The sequence below is a fragment of the Pinus tabuliformis genome, chromosome 8 (genome assembly GCF_031772625.1).
Source record: "Pinus tabuliformis cultivar Carrire ecotype Pingquan chromosome 8, CPIR1, whole genome shotgun sequence".
In the NCBI taxonomy this organism is placed as follows: Eukaryota; Viridiplantae; Streptophyta; class Pinopsida; order Pinales; family Pinaceae; genus Pinus; species Pinus tabuliformis.
The window spans coordinates 1,329,063,818-1,329,080,281 of record NC_142294.1 but is presented as its reverse complement, the minus strand read 5'-3'; positions in this window follow the sequence as shown (position 1 = coordinate 1,329,080,281).

The window sequence follows — 16,464 nt, the reverse complement described above, 5'->3', positions numbered from 1 at the left end:
CTAAACAATTATCAACCATGATTAATCGTGGTTGAATTTCATCAACCATGATCAATGATGATTAAGGTCTCTTTGGTTGAATTTGGTAAACCATGGTTGAGTGTCGTGAACCCCAGTTAACCATTATCAACCATTGCCAATGATGGTCATTTAATGTGAACCATTTCCAACCATGATCAATCATAGTCAACCATGGTTAAGCGTCATCAAGCATGGTGATAATGGTCAATCAAAGTTCCTATGATCAACCATGCATAATCGTGGTTGAATATGGTTAATCATGCTTATTGTCTCTATGGTCGACCATGATCATCCATGGTTGAATATCGTCAACCATGACTAGCCATGGTTAATCATGATCAATGTCTTTATGGTTGAATATGGTCAACCAAACATGTTTTGATGCTAGAATGGTACATAAATCTATCAAATGTCACAATAATATTTAGTTTATAATATTTGGTATAATATTATGGTTTAATATTATGACGTTGGAATGGTACATAAATCTATCCAATGTTGCAATGTGACAACCATTGTTACAATGTTATATTACATTTGAGTTTATTCAATGTCACATTTTGACATTGAATAAATTAGGGTTTAATATTATGGTTTACGATATTGGGTTTAGGGTTCAGGGTTTATTTTGGTTTATCGTATTTAGTTTATGGTTTAAAATCATAAGGTTTTATAGTTGTAGGGTTCAAAGTATTAACCCCTTGGGTTAATAATATTAATGCTTGGCTTTATAATCCCTCAGGTTTATATTATAAATCCCAAGCTTTAATATTATTTCCTTGGGTTTATAATACTGATCCATAATATGTATAATACTATTTTAGGGTTTATAATATTAATATTAAGGTTTATAATTCTTTGGGCTTACAATATTAATCCCAGGGTTAAATATTAACCTCTTAGGTTTATAATCCCTTGGGTTTATTAATATCCTTGGGATTATAATATTAATCCCTTGGGTTTTTAATCCCAAGTGTTTATAATATTAATCCCTTGGATTTATTAATCGTTTGGGTTTATAATATTAATCCTAAGGGTTTGTAATTTTAATACCTTGGGTTTATAATATAAAACCCTTGAGTTTATTAACCACATGGGTTTAATAATCCCTTTGGTTTATAATATTAATCCCATGGGTTTATAATATTAATAATCCCTTGGGTTTTTTAATCTATTGGGTTTATAAGAAGGTAAGGTGGTGTAGGCTTCTCTTGACGTTTATTGCCTTCCTTCTATTGGGGATTGAGCCAATCAACTTCATCATTTCTGACCATCCTTTGACCTCGCCCCTTCTAAAAAGGAATGTTTCTTCCGCAATCTACATGGCTAATAGACTATCTACATTTAGGGGGAGTTGCTAAAGGCCTATCTACGATCTGCTAAAGGCTGGGGTGCTAAAGACCTATCCGATCCTATGTGTTCTGAAGCCATCCCTTATCTTTTGACTATTAATCCAAATAGCTTATGATATTAATGCCTTGGGTTTATAATATTAAACCCTTTGTTAATAATATTCATGCCTAGGGTTTATTAATCCCTTGGGCTTATAATATTCATCCCTTGGGTTTATTGTTCCCTTGGGTGTATAGTATTAATATCAAGGGTTTAACATTAGTTGACAACATTTACTAATGTATTTGACTATGTTGGGGTATGTTTGGCAGTCAACACTCTTCATCTTTGGTCAAACACAATTCCCTTTTAATGGTCAACCAACGTGTCTACGGTCAACCATTATCAACCATCGTTAATCATGGTTGAGTATGGTCACCATGTACAATGTCTCTATTTTCAACTATGATCAACTACGATTAACGAAGGTCAGCCATGGTCAACCATAATCAACCATGATTAATCATGGGTGAAATTCATTAACCATGATTAACCATGATGAAGGTCTCTCTGGTTGAATTTGGTCAACCATGGTTGAGTGTGGTAAACCATGGTTAACCATGATCAACCATTGTTAGTCATGGAATGATGGTTGAAATTTGTTCACCATGATCAAGGTCTCTCTGGTTGAATTTGGTCAACCATGGTTGATTGTGGTCAGCCATGGTTAACCATGTTCAACCATTGTTAGTCATGGTTGAGGAGTTTAAAATCATAAGGTTTATAATTGTAGGGTTCAAAATAATAATTCGTTGGGTTTATAATATTGATCCCTGATATGTATAATATTATTTTAGGGTTTATTAGATTAATCTTAGGGTTTATAATCCTTTGGGCTTATAATATTAATCCTAGGGTTAAATAATAATATGTTAGGTTTATAATCCCTTGGGTTTATTAATATCCTTAGTTTTATAATATTAATCCCTTGGGTTTATTAATATCCTTAATTTTATAATATTAATCCCTTGGGTTTTTTTAATCTCAAGGGTTTATAATATTAATCCCAAGGGTTTGCAGTATTAATGCCTTAGGTTTATAATATTAAACCCTTTTGTTTATTAACCACATGGGTTTATTAATCCATTTGGTTTATAATATTAATCCCTTAAGTTTATAATATTAATAATCCCTTTGGTTTTTTTAATCTATTGGGTTTATAATGTTAATCCCAAGGGTTTATGATATTAATGCCTTAGGTTTATAATATTAAACCCTTGGGTTAATAATATTCACCCCTAGGGTTTATTAATCCCTTGGGTTTATTGATGCCTTGGGTGTATAATATTAATCTCAAGGGTTTAACATTAGTCAACCACATTTACTAATGTATTTGACTATGTTGGGGTATGTTTGGTAGTCAACAATCTTCAAGTTTGGTCAAACACAATTCCCTATTAATGGTCAACCAATGTGTCTATGGTCAACCATGGTCAATGTATCTATTATCAAGTACGATCAGTCATAATTAACGAAGGTCAACCATGGTAAAACATATTCAACCATGGTCAATGATGGTCAACCATGATCAAGGTCTCTCTCGACGTGAAAAACAATAATTTCAATATGTAAGATTTATAATATGAATAATTATCCCTTGGGTTTATAATATTTATCCTTAATATGTATAATACTATTTTAAGGTTTATAGTATTAATATTAAAGTTTATAATCCCTCTAGTTTATAATATTAATCATAGGGTTAAATATTGATCGGTTAGGCTTATAATCCCTTGGGTTTATAATATTAATCCCTTGGGGTTTTTAATCCCGAGGGTTTATAATATTATTCCCTTAGGTTTATTAATCTCTTGGGTTTATAATATTAATACCAAAGGTTTGTAATATTAATGCCTTGGTTTTATAATATAAAATCATTGAGTTTTTTAACCCCATGGGTTTATTAGTCCCTTTGGTTTATAATATTAATCCATTGGGTTCATAATATTAATAATCCCTTGTCTTTTTTAATCTATTGGGTTTATAATATTAATCTGAGTGGTTTATGATATTAATGCCTTAGGTTTATAATATTAAACCCTTGGTTTAATAATATTCATCCCTTGATCCAGATTTAAACAAGAATGAAACAAATTACAGATATAACCATAAATACAGAGATGCAACAGAAATAGTACTTCATTTCATTAATGTAAAATACTGAAATATGCCTAGTAACAAAAATGGAAATAAACTAGCTCGAGCGATGGTAGCTTATCCCTGAGAAGAGATGTGGACTCTACATGCCTCTGATCTGCCTTACAATGAGGCTCAAGGGCCTTTTTATTATTGAACAATAAGAGAAAACCCTAAACAACCAAAACCATAACCCAAGGAGATGTAACACCAAGAGTTTATGGACCCCGTTAGGCTTAGTTGGACAACCAACTTCTGGGGTTGTGACATGGTCATATCATCTCCGTTTGACGTGCATGATACCCTGTTGGAAAGATCTCTCCAAGGACTATGACATAAAATATGATTTCATCAAAAAATCACTGGCGGTATATTGCCAAAAAAATGTCGTTTAGGGCCTCAAAATGGCTTTGGAAGTTTACGACCCGAACAACTGCTAAAAATAGTAAATTGTGCTACAATTAAGGAAAATGAAAAACTGAAAGAAACAATGGTGGGGTTCCAAGTGGAATTGGCGGGTGGCCACCAATATCCACCTAGATCATTCCTCCCCCCTTAGGAAGCAATGGTCCCCATTGTGTTGAGTTCCTCCATGAGATGAGTAAACTTCTGCTGAACTTGGTCCTTGGTGAGCCACTTGCCCTAGTGAAGGAGTTGGTGTACTTTGACAAATCGATACAGTTGGATCTTCCGCTCGCGATTGTGATTGATCTATGTGTCCATGATCTGATCAGTTGCAACTTGTTCCATGAAATCTAGATTTAACTCTGTTGGTGTGAGTTGTTCTGCAATGTCAGATGTGTCTAGTAGTGGTGGAAAGTATGGCCAAAGGCAGTCCACATTGAACACTGGGTGCAGGCCAATGAATGGGGAATGATGAGCTCAAATGGATTTTCTCCCAGAACCTTGGTAATGGTGTAAGGACCATATTGGAGTGGTTTGAGTTTTGATAGGCTCCGATAACGCGTTCCTTTTGTAAATGCAACCAGATTTTGTTGACCACCTGAAACTCGTTTGGCACCCGATGTTGATCATGTCATTGCTTGTACTTGACATTTGATTTATCCAAAATGTCGTGGACTTGCTGGCGGATATGTTGGATGTGCTCAATGAAGTTGTTTTCCTTATTTGTTTCAGACTAGACATGAGCTGAATTTGCCTGAGTAGTTGCAAATGGCATGGCCACATCAATGGGACATCGTCGCTGGAATCCCAAGCCCACCTAAAAATGGTTGGGCCAGTCAAGCTATGGAGAGCCTGGTTATAGCTGTGCTGAACATAAGGGAGGCTCTCATCCCATGTGCGTGGAGGCTTTGAGTTGTACATGCACAAAATTTGTACGATCATCATGTTCACAACCTTTGTTTGGCCATCAGTTTGGGGATGGAAGGCTGTGGACTTAGTGAGTTTGGTGTCCAACATCAACCGGAGATTGGACCAAAATGTACCGAGGAAATTGCTATCCTGAACTGAGATGATAGACTATGGGATCCCAAAGTGTACCCACACTCATTCAAAGAATACTTTAACAGTGGCTTCTACTGTGATATTCTTCTTGCAGGCCACCATAATGGCCATCTTCGAGAACCTGTCAATGACCACAAAAACACAGTCATTTCCATGCTTAGTAGAAGGAAGGCCCGACATGTAATCCATGGAGATGGATTCCCAAGGTCGAATAGGGGTAGGAAACGGAATATAGAGGCCTTGCTTCTTGATAGTTAGATTGGAAATGGCGCAGGCAGTGCAGGATCTAATGTACTTCCAGACATCCTATCGAATATTCAGCCAATAGAAATACTTCTGTAGTACTGCCACTATTTTCTCGACCCAAAAATGGCCAGTAGCCCGACTATAGTGTGCTTCCAAAATCATCTTGGCACGCTCTCTTGAAGGAACACAAAGGTGACCCAGGTGGCATAACAAGGCATCCTGGAGGTGAAAATATGGAACATGCTGACCCTCCAAGAGTGTCTAGTATGTGTGGCCGAATTTTGGATTGCTTTTGTAGTGAAGTGGCCAATCAGAAGTCTCGTGCCCACAAGAGTTGAGCACGATGATTAACGCCATGATTGGTGGTCGACTTAGGCAATCTGCAACATTATTGGTGCTGCCCTTCTTATACTTGATATTCAAATGGAACTATTGCAGGTATGTGGACCACTTGTGATGGCAATCATTCTGCAACTTCCCTTGCATCTGTATGAAATGGAGGGGCCAGTGGTCTATGTGGATGACCGTATCCTTACCCAAAATGTAATGCTTCCATTGTCGGTAGGCCTGCACAATGGAATACATCTCTTTGTCATAAGTGGGATACTTTCAGACTGTGTCTAAAAGTGTCGCACTGTTATATGCCACTAGATGCCCGTGTTGAGTAAGGACTGCCCTAATAGAATAGTCAAAGGCATATGTCTTGATCTCAAATCGTTGTTACAAGTCTGGTAATGTGAACACTGGTGTCGAGCAGACGTGATGTTTCAACTCTGTGAATTCCTTTTGTTGATATTGAGACCAAAAGAATTTTTCTTTTGCTCCTCCCTTGGTGATTTGACTCGAGGGCCAAGTGATAGGAGAAAATCCCAACACGAACCTGTGGTAGAAATAGGCAAGAGCCAGAAAGTTGCAGAACTCTGTCAGAGTAGTTGGAGATGGCCAATCCCGAATGACTTGGAACTTGGTTGGATCCACATGCACCCCCCGTTCATCAATAATGTATCCCAGATACTGAACTTGGGTCATGCAAAAAGTGCATTTCACCAAATTGGCACATAACTTGTGTTGCCGCAGTGTTTGGAGAACCTGTCAGCTGTGGTGGAGGTGCTCTTCCCAACTCTGGCTAAAGATCAGGATGTCATCCAAGTATACCACTACAAATGAGTTGGTGAATGGCCGCAAGATGTCATCCATCAACGTCATGAAGGTTGCAAGAGAATTCGTCAACCCGGAAGGCATAACCAACCATTTAAAAAGGCCCTCCTTGGCTTTGAAGGGAGTCTTCCACACATCAGAGGGATCGATTGGTACCTGGTGATATCCTGAATTCAAATTTATCTTGCTGAAATATTTTGCCCCCTTCAGTTGGTCTAGAAGGTCATCAATGCATGGGACCAGGTACCTATTCTAGACAGTGATTTTGTTCAGCGCTTGATAGTTAATATAGAGTCTCCAAGTACCATCCTTCTTCTGTACCAACACGATTGGGCTCTCACAGGGCGATGAAATTGGTCGGAAGTGACCTTTCTGTAGCATCTCCTGAATCTGCCTCTTGATTTCATCGTTCTCCAGAATGGAGCACCGATATATTAGTCAATTGGGAAGCGATGCACCTGGGGTCAGATCGATGGAATGCTTGACCTGGCAGTGCAGAGGAACCCCTGTGGGGGAGGTGAAGATGTCCTCATACTCCTTGATGACCTTGTTCATTTGTAGTTGTCGTGTGGAGGGGCCTTGACTGGAGGTCGTGGCCACCGTCTTCTTCTTTCCCTGAGGGCATATCATCAAGAAAACAAATTTCCCGGTTTTGGAAATGAGCTTACTGCATTGTTTTGCAGTAACCAAAAAGATGGAGGTAGGTGGTGCTGCATCCGCTATCCTGTACAACTTATTTCCCAAAGTAACAATAATAGCACGAGGCCTTGATTCATACAAAGCATGTTTCTTCCACAAGTATGGTTGGCCTAATAATACATCAAAAACATCAAGGGGAGCAACATCACATAATACCTCATCTATGAAGGGCTTGAAGTTGTATGGAAAGTGACACTACTGGCTCACGCAAATATCCCGTCCTTGGAGAAGCCACCTGATGGTGTACGTTTGGGGATGTGTTGTGGTTAGTAAGCCTAGCCGCTTCAAAACCTCTGCTGAAATGAGGTTCTTTTGGCTCCTATTGTTGACAATGAACTGTAGCGGGGAACCCTTTACCCACATTTGGGAGTGGAAGAGGCGCTCCTCCTCTGGATCTTCGGGTTCCATCTTCTGGATATTCGTGGTGGCAACGGTGGCATTGGGCTCCTCACAAATAATTTGCTTCCCTTTGTGATTCCCCTTGTCAGGTTCTGACTCACAGTCGGAACATGCATCTGATTCTGAAGCCTTTAGCTCTACCACCAGTGATTGCTTGGCCCGACACTCACTTGTGTTGTGAGTAGAGCTCTTATGGAACTCACACCACTTTCCCATGTCCTTCTTCGAATTCGTGGTGTTTTTCTTTGCTTGTGACTTTGGCGGGTTGTCCTAGGCTACCCCACGTTGACTTCGTCCTTTGTTCAGCGGTTTGGGGGCACCTTTCCCTTACTTCGGATTCGTAAATCTAAAGTATTTCTTCTTCTATTTAAACTTCTGCTCGATCTTGACAGCATATCGATACGCCGTGCCGAACAAGGAGATGCCCTAGAACTCCATCTTGTCCTGGATGTACCTGTGTAGGCAGCCGCAGTATTTGAGTACCAAATGCTGCTCAGTATCATTGATACCCAACTTTGTGCGAAGGGTATGAAAAATATTGGTAAACTTCAGCACGTCTTGGTCCCTTCCCTGTCACAGCATGATCCATTTTATGTATTTATCCTCATAGCTTCCGGTAGGGTAATACTACTCCTTAATGGCATCCCGGAATGAATTCCAAGTGGGTGTGGCTAAAAACAGTGAGGTCGGACTTTCGTCCTTCTACTTGTAGTAGGTTTCCCACCAGTCCTTGATGTGGGGAGCGACTTTGAGAAGAGCGAAAGTAATCTTTTCCCTTCCGAAAATGAATAGAAAAATACCCTTCTAACAGATTTAACCATTTATCTACACCGTCTTCATCTATCTGACCCTCAAATGTGGGAATGTCAAAGTTAACTTGTACCTTAAAGGGTGTGGTGCTTCCAGAGTAGCTGTTGGAAGTAGATGTGTCATCCTTGGGTAGCCGTTGAAGGATCTGGGCAAATTTTTCCATCATCGTGTTCCTTTGTTGCTCTAGGGCCTCTTCAAGCAAGATTTTGATAGGATCTCCTGCCCCCCCATCTTTCTTTTCATCCGCCATGGGAGGCCATCAAGATTTGCGAGGTTGGTCTTGCAAAGGTTCAACCAATTCAAGCCCTAACTCCTTATATCTCGACCTCATTGGGGACATGTCAAGAAAAACAGAGAAAGAGCAGACCACTCTGATACCGCTGATCTAGATTTAAACAGGACTGCAACAAATTATAGATATAACCATAAATATAGAGATGCAACAGAAATAATACTTCATTTCATTAATGTAAAATACTGAAATATGCCTAGTAATAGAAATGGAAATAGACTAGCTTGGGCAATGGTAGCTTATCCCTAAGAAGAGATGTGGTGGCTACATGCCTCTAAAATGCCTTACAATGAGGCTCAAGGGCCTTTTTATTATTGAACAATAAGAGAAAACCCTAAACAACCAAAATCCTAACCCGAGGAGATGTAACACCAAGAGTTTATGGGCCCCGTTGGGGTTAGTTGGACAACCAACACCTCGGGGTCGTGACTTGGTCATATTATCTCCATTTAACGCACATGATACCCTGTTGGAAAGATCTCTCCGAGGACTACGACAAAAATGATGATTTTATCCAAGAATCGCTCGCAGTAGATTGCGAAAAAAACGTCGTTTAGGGCCTCAAAACGGATTTGGAAGTTTACGACCCGAAAAGCTACTAAAAATAGTAAATTGTGCTACAATTAAAGAAACTGAAAAACTGAAAGAAACAATGGTGGGGTTTCAAGTGGAATTGGCTGGTGGCCACCAATAACCACCTAGATCGTCCCTAAGGTTTATTAATCCCTTGTGTTTATAATATTCATCCCTTGGGTGTATAAAAATAATCTCAAAGGGCTAACATTAGTCAACCACATTTACTAATGTATTTCAAGTTTGGTCAAACACCAAGCAATGTGTCTATGGTCAACCATGATCAACTATGGTTAAGCATGGTTGAATATGGTTAACCATGGACAATGTCTCTATTGTCAACTATGATCAACCACGATTAACTAGCATAAACCATGGTCAACCAAAATCAACTATAGTCAACCATGATTAATCATGGATGTTTAAGAGCACACATTTTGTCAAACAAGGTTACATACTGCCACAAAATATTTACTATCACTAAGCATTTCAATATAAAACTCCAATCATTGGTTCATATTTCTAAGAAATTTTGGGAAGAATAGATTTTCACATAATCAAGCAACCATTTGGACTTTGGAAATAATGTTGTTCCAATGCCAGCTACGTGACAAGTTATTAATTTCGTAATTTTTTCATTCCTAATTTGGTTAAATTTACATTAATGTGAAATCATCTATAAATTATAATTCATGTGCATATGTCCTTTATCTTTGTTCTAAATCCTCGTTTGGCCTTCGTTTTGTTTGCCCATCTATGGAACTTTGTGGCTCAGCATAAAAGTGTGTATACAATGGTTGATATTCTTTTTCTGTTTTTTTTTGGATAAAAAACATTAGATTATATTGCTATGGAGAAAATAAGTACATTCATATTTTTAACAGTTTTTTTTTTTTTTTTTGGCTTTATTCGGATCTGTTTCATTTTTAAAATTTTTTTTTTTTTTGGTTTTATTCAGATCCTGTTTCATTTTTATGTGACTTGTTGGTGAGGAGAGTTGGAATATAAAACAAAAAATTTAACAATTGACCCCTTATTTATGTAGGGCTAGGAAACTATACAAGCTAGAAAATTGACAAAAAAGCAGACATGTCAATGGCATATCAAGGTGGCAGACTTGATTAGTGCATGGTCAGAGTTACGAGTTGACGCTATTGCTCATGCACGTGGTAGTCAATGTGCTCCACGTGAACCTCTAACTCGTGCAAACGATCATTTGTTCACCTCTGGCTTGTGCGGATACTCTCCAATTGCTCTAGGATTTCTAACTCGGAGAACTGTATGTCATTCTTGTATGCCACAATTTTATTTTGACTTGATATCTATGTTCTTTTAGGATATCCATGTTGGCCTAGATCCCTCACAATTGATTAGAAATCGAGCAATCGTTTAGAGGGAAGAGGGTTGAACAACATGACCACGAGAAAGAGTTGGATTCTGGGATAGCTCTGCCTCCCTGCTTAAACTAGCTGAGTGATCCTTGTTGGAAGAAGAGGCTCCCCTTCACGAGCAGTTGGATGTCCATGTTGTCCACTCCTCTGTGGGGTCTTCCTCATTGACAAGACATACCTACAAATGAGAGATGAGAGATGTTCCCAGAACTAGAAATGGCCCTAGACCAGATGTCCCACAAATTCACCATTATATTGCAGTCTCCTAATTTTCAACCACTGGGAAACAATGCGATGGGGGGCCAACTTAGAGATATCAATGTAACTCGGTCTATCCTCTCTAGACGCCCGACACACCAGAAAGGTAGCAACGTGAGGGCGGAGGTGACTCCATCTTCCAAATCTACTTTAGCAATTGTAAGACAAATGCAGTTTATGCGAGTGTCAGGGTTGAGTAAAAGCTTTGTTATTGGTAAGCATTGTTGTTGGTTACCACTGACCACCGTTGTTTTTTGATGAGTGTTAGGGTTGAGTAAAAGTTTTGCTATTGCTAAGAATTGTTGTTGGTGACCCGCGCTGTTGTTTTCGTATGAGAACAATTTCAAATGGTATTCCTTGCCTCTGGTTGATATTTTCTTTGATATAGTCTTCATAGTTATGTTCATTTCTTGTTGATATCGTGGTTAACATTGTCATGCAGTGCGTTCTCCTCAATCAATTTTACATCCAACCATTCACCTTTGTAAGGACCTGCAGTCCTTGGCACGCCCACCGGCATGAAGTGTGACGACTGTTGGTGAACGAGCAGTGTAGAACGACAAAGTGCGAGCTCATAATAGATGTGTGAAGGGGAAAGTAATAATACGCATGAGAATGAGGTGAGTGACTTGGTTTTATAGCGTGGGGAGTGTGGGCTCAACCCACGGGCCGACCTACAACCAAAGCAAAGGCCGACATGCGAAATGAGGAGAATTGCGATGAGTAGGGGCGTGTAAACATGTGGAGGACGAGTCGGCTTGGGCAGCTCGACTCGCCCTTCCACTCGTATATATACAACGATGTTTTGGAGCGAAGATCCATCATTCGATCAAGCAATACGAACGAGCTCTTTGGTGATGTGAAGGAAAAGAGTGCGAGGTGCAGATTGAGAAGAAGGCGCAGATTTGGAGATGCGCTTGTTCTTGGGCAAGGCACACGGCATGAGTTCGGTTGTTGATTGAGGACGCGGTGAGGTGCTGGGTGCCCGGTTGTGCGAAGGCGTGCATGGGTTCTTGGGTAGCTCGGGTAAGCACCCACCCATCATGCAAAGGTAAATGCGGAAGTTGTAGACGGTGGAACTCGGGTGAGACTACCATGCAAAGGTTGAACGATGGAATGTTGGTGAAGCCAGGTGCGAAGAAGACGAGGGTGTCTTGGTGACTTGGTGGAGTCACCCACCCGTTGTGCACGAAAACAAGGTTCGGTTGTGAAGTGCGAAAGGCAACTTGTGTGAGGGCGCACCCGCTTGCCTTGGGCAAGGAAATCTTGGTTGTCACATGGTGGTGTGATGAAGTTGTAAATTTGGCTAAGTATGAAACTTGATGTTTCCAAGTATACTTATAAAGCTTTGTAACATTTAAATATTGTATAATATATTATTTGGGCAGACTCATTGTTCAGGGAGTTGCCCCTCCCTTTATACTATGCAATTGTGTTCTCTTGTATAATTGGTGTTGATAATGAATGTGTATGGGTGTTCATTGGTATAAAGGAAACATAATAATTACTTATTTGAGAAACACAAACTAAGTAGGACAAGTGGTTAGGCGTAGTCCATGAACATAAGTATTGGTGAAGAGAAAGTGTTCGGTGGTGCCGCACCTCGCCAAGAGCAGTTGAAAGACTACCGTCGGCCTGGGGGCGTGACAGGTGGTATCAGAGCTCGATGAAGGGCTTATCAGAGTAGGGTTGCTCATGACGAAGTTCAGGTGTATATACACTTGGAAGTTTGGAAATTGGTGACAGTGAAGCAGGTACTTGTAGGTGAAGCAAGATGTTTCACATACAAGTGGAACAAGGGTTGGTTCATGGTTGCAAGCAACTTGGTGAAGTTGTTGGATGGTTGAAACTAGATCGCAAAGAAGGAAATTGTTAGCAATGGCACGTGAATCTCAGGTTGGGTCTAGTCATGGTGCGAAGGATGCTACTATGGAATTCATTGAAAGAGTGTTGGAAAGAATGGAGGACTTAGAGGCTTACTGGACTAAGAAGATGGACTTGGTCGAGAAGGATCAAGAGGCCAATTTGAAGATGAAGGAAGAACTCGATGAAATCTAGACTCAACACCAGTACACTGATCTTATGTGTATACAACTTGAAGTAAGGGTCAAGGAAATTGAAGAGGCAAGAGACCGAGGCTTGGCGGAGATCGTGGGCTTGCATAAATCTCTTGACGAAGCCAGAGATGAGATCACGGTGTTGAAGAAGGCCGTGAGGCATAACTCAGGTGGAGGAGTGCCTCATGTGAAAGTCAAGGAACTGGAATCTTATGATGGTACAAGAAGTGCAAAGACTCTTGGAAACTTTCTATGGGACATGGAGCAATACTTGGAATGATTGGGTCTATCTGATGATGAGACGAAGGTGAAGGTAGCTGCTCAATTCTTGACAAAGGATGCTAAGATGTGGTGGCGAAGGAGGATGGATCAGATTGCCAATGGCAGTGCTGGTGACATAACTTCGTGGGATGAGATGAAGAAGGCTTTGCAGACCCATTTCAGTCCTCAAGATGAAACATGGGAAGCAAGGATGAAGATTAAGTTCATAAAGCAGACAAGGAACCTACAGACATATCAGCGGGAGTTTGCAAGTGCAGTTCTGGAACTTCCTGACATGGCGGAGAGGGACAAGGTGTTCAACTTCATTATTGGATTGAAGCCTTGGGCACGCAATGAAGTGAAGAGGCAGAAGATAAAGACACTTGAGGAAGCTTTTGCTGTTGTGGACAGGTTGGTGGAGCATTATGATGAGACTTCTGATGATAGGAAGAAGAAGTCTGATAAGCCGAAAGAGAAGAAGAAGGATGATGCTTCGAAATCAGATGATAAGTCAAAGATGAAGAAAGCCTTGAAGTGTTGGATATGTGTTGAACCACATACGGTGAATAATTGTCCTTCTAGACTAAAAGTGGCTGCTATTGCACAGTCTAATATGAAGAATGAAGAAGCTTCTGTGGGGATGATGCAGATTCTCGGAGCTGCTGCTGCTATAGAGGTGATCTCTCAGAGGGATCCTGAGAGGAACAAGTTGGAGTATGTTCGGATGAAGGTTGAGGGTGTTGATATACTCACTATAGTGGATAGTGGGGCTACTCACAACTTCATGGGTGAAGATACTGCGAGAAGGATTGGGCTGGAATTTGTACCGGTGAAGGCACAAATGAAGACAATCAATTCTCCCCCTGATTGTGTTCTTAGTGTAGCTGAAAAGGTGGACACAACACTGGGTGAGTGGACAGGGAAAGTCAACTTCACTATAGTGCGGATAGATGACTATGAAACTGTGCTGGGAATGGAATTCTTGAAACAATTCGATGCTATGATTGTTCCACATTTGAAGAGGCTGTACAATTACGATGGAAGGGAAGATGTACCCATTGGTGTACCAACCATTGGAGTGACAAAGCCTGATTGTAAGATGGCAGTGATGCAAATGGAGGATGAGAAGTGAATGGAAGACATGAGTAAGTGGTTGTCTATGGTTGAGACAAAGCTTACCGAGCAGTCATTAGTCATCAAGACACTTTCTGATAGTATCTTGGATTTGTCAAGAAGGCTAGAAGTGGTTGAGGATGATGATGATGATGAGGAGGCTTATGTGAGGCCGAATGTCCAGGAGGAGGATCGGGTCACTTATCTACAAAGGATGGAGATAGAGAATCCTGACTGATGGATTGAGATGATTAGTGAGGGTGAGCCTTCAGGCTCTACTCCCTCCACATCTTCTTAGGTGACATAGAAGATGGGGCTCATTGTTAGCTGCTCATGGCAGTGAGTCCTTTAAAACAGGTTGAGCAGGTATGACGGATGGTGCAGGGATGCCAAACATCATGACATGTTGTAGATGGGATGGAGTTTCCATGGACCTGAGCATGGGAGAGATTCTTGGTGAGTCCAGGATGTGGCAGAATCTGAGATAGGCTGGTGAAGGCATAAGGATGGACATTCTTATGATTTGAGTGTAACAGTTGGACTGATCACCCGACTAGTTCAAGTCATGGGGGCTAGCAGTGTACTAGAGAAATGTTGGCATCAGGCAGGAAAGGAGGACAGTTCACAGGATGGGACGACACATGATGGAGATGGGAGTTCTACATATGTTGTAGGGATGTTTGTAGTATGTGGAGGAGTTGACATCATGGACCAAGGATGAGGCAGTTGTTGATGTTGATCTTGGTGGATGGCTACCAGGATGGTATGTTGTCGAGGACGACAACGACTTCAGGTGGAGGAGGATGTAAGGACCTGTGGTCCTTGGCATGCCCACCGGCATGAAGTGCAATGACTGTTGGTGAACGAGTAGCTTAGAATGATAAAGTGCGAGCTCATAACAGATGTGCGAAGGGGCAAGTAATAATACACATGAGAAGGAGGTGAGCGACTTGGTTTTATAGCGTGGGGAGCGTGGGCTCAACCCACGGGCCAACCTACAACCAAAGCAAAGGCCGACATGCGAAATGAGGAGAATTGCGATGAGTAGGGGCGTGTAAACATGTGGAGGATGAGTAGGCTTGGGCAGCTCGACTTGCCCTTCCACTCGTATATATACAACGATGTTTTGGAGCAAAGATCCATCATTCGATCAAGCAATACGAACGAGCTCTTTGGTGATGTGAAGGAAGAGAGTGTGAGGTGCAGATTGAGAAGAAGGTGCAGATTTGGAGATGTGCCCGTTCTTGGGCAAGGCACATGGCATGAGTTCGGTTGTTGATTGAGGACGCGGTGAAGGTGCCGAGCGCCCAGTTGTGCGAAGGCATGCACAGGTTCTTGGGTAGCTCGGGTGAGCGCCCGCCCGTCGTGTAAAGGCAAACGCAGAAGTTGTAAACGGTGGAACTCGGGTGAGACTACCATGCAAAGGTGAATGGTGGAATGTTGGTGAAGCTGGGTGTGAAGAGGGTGTCTTGGTGACTTGGTGGAGTCACCCGCCCGTCGTGCATGAAAACAAGGTTCGGTTGTGAAGTGCGGAAGGCAGCTCGTGTGAGGGCGCGCCCGCCTGCCTTGGGCAAGGAAATCTTGGTTGTCACACAGTGGTGTGATGAAGTTGTAAATTTGGCTAAGTATGAAACTTGGTGTTTCCAAGTATACTTGTAAAGCTTTGTAACATTGAAAGATTGTATAATATATTATTCGCGCAGACTCATTGTTCAGGGAGTTGCCCCTCCCTTTATACTGTGCAATTGTGTTCTCTTGTATAATTGTTGTTGATAATGAATGTGTATGGGTGTTCATTGGTATAAAGGAAACATAATAATTACTTAGTTGAGAAACACAAACTACGTAGGACAAGTGGTTAGGCATATTCCATGAACATAAGTATTGGTGAAAAGAAAGTGTTCGGTGGTGCCGCACCTCACCAAGAGCGGTTGAAAGACTACCGCCGGCCTAGGGGCGTGAGACCTTTGGATGAGTAAAATGTATAATACTTTTCTAGCTGTAGTAATCATGGCATATATCTCTCTATTGTGCATGGGAGCGTATGGTCTCTATGTGATTGAAATAACCAGTTAATAGTTCATTGTAAAACTGTCGAGGGAAACAAGTTCATTGCAGAGGGTGATTCCTTCAAAGATTAAAATTCTGTTGTACTGAAACTTTTAAAGAATGTTAGCAAAGTGTTTGATCG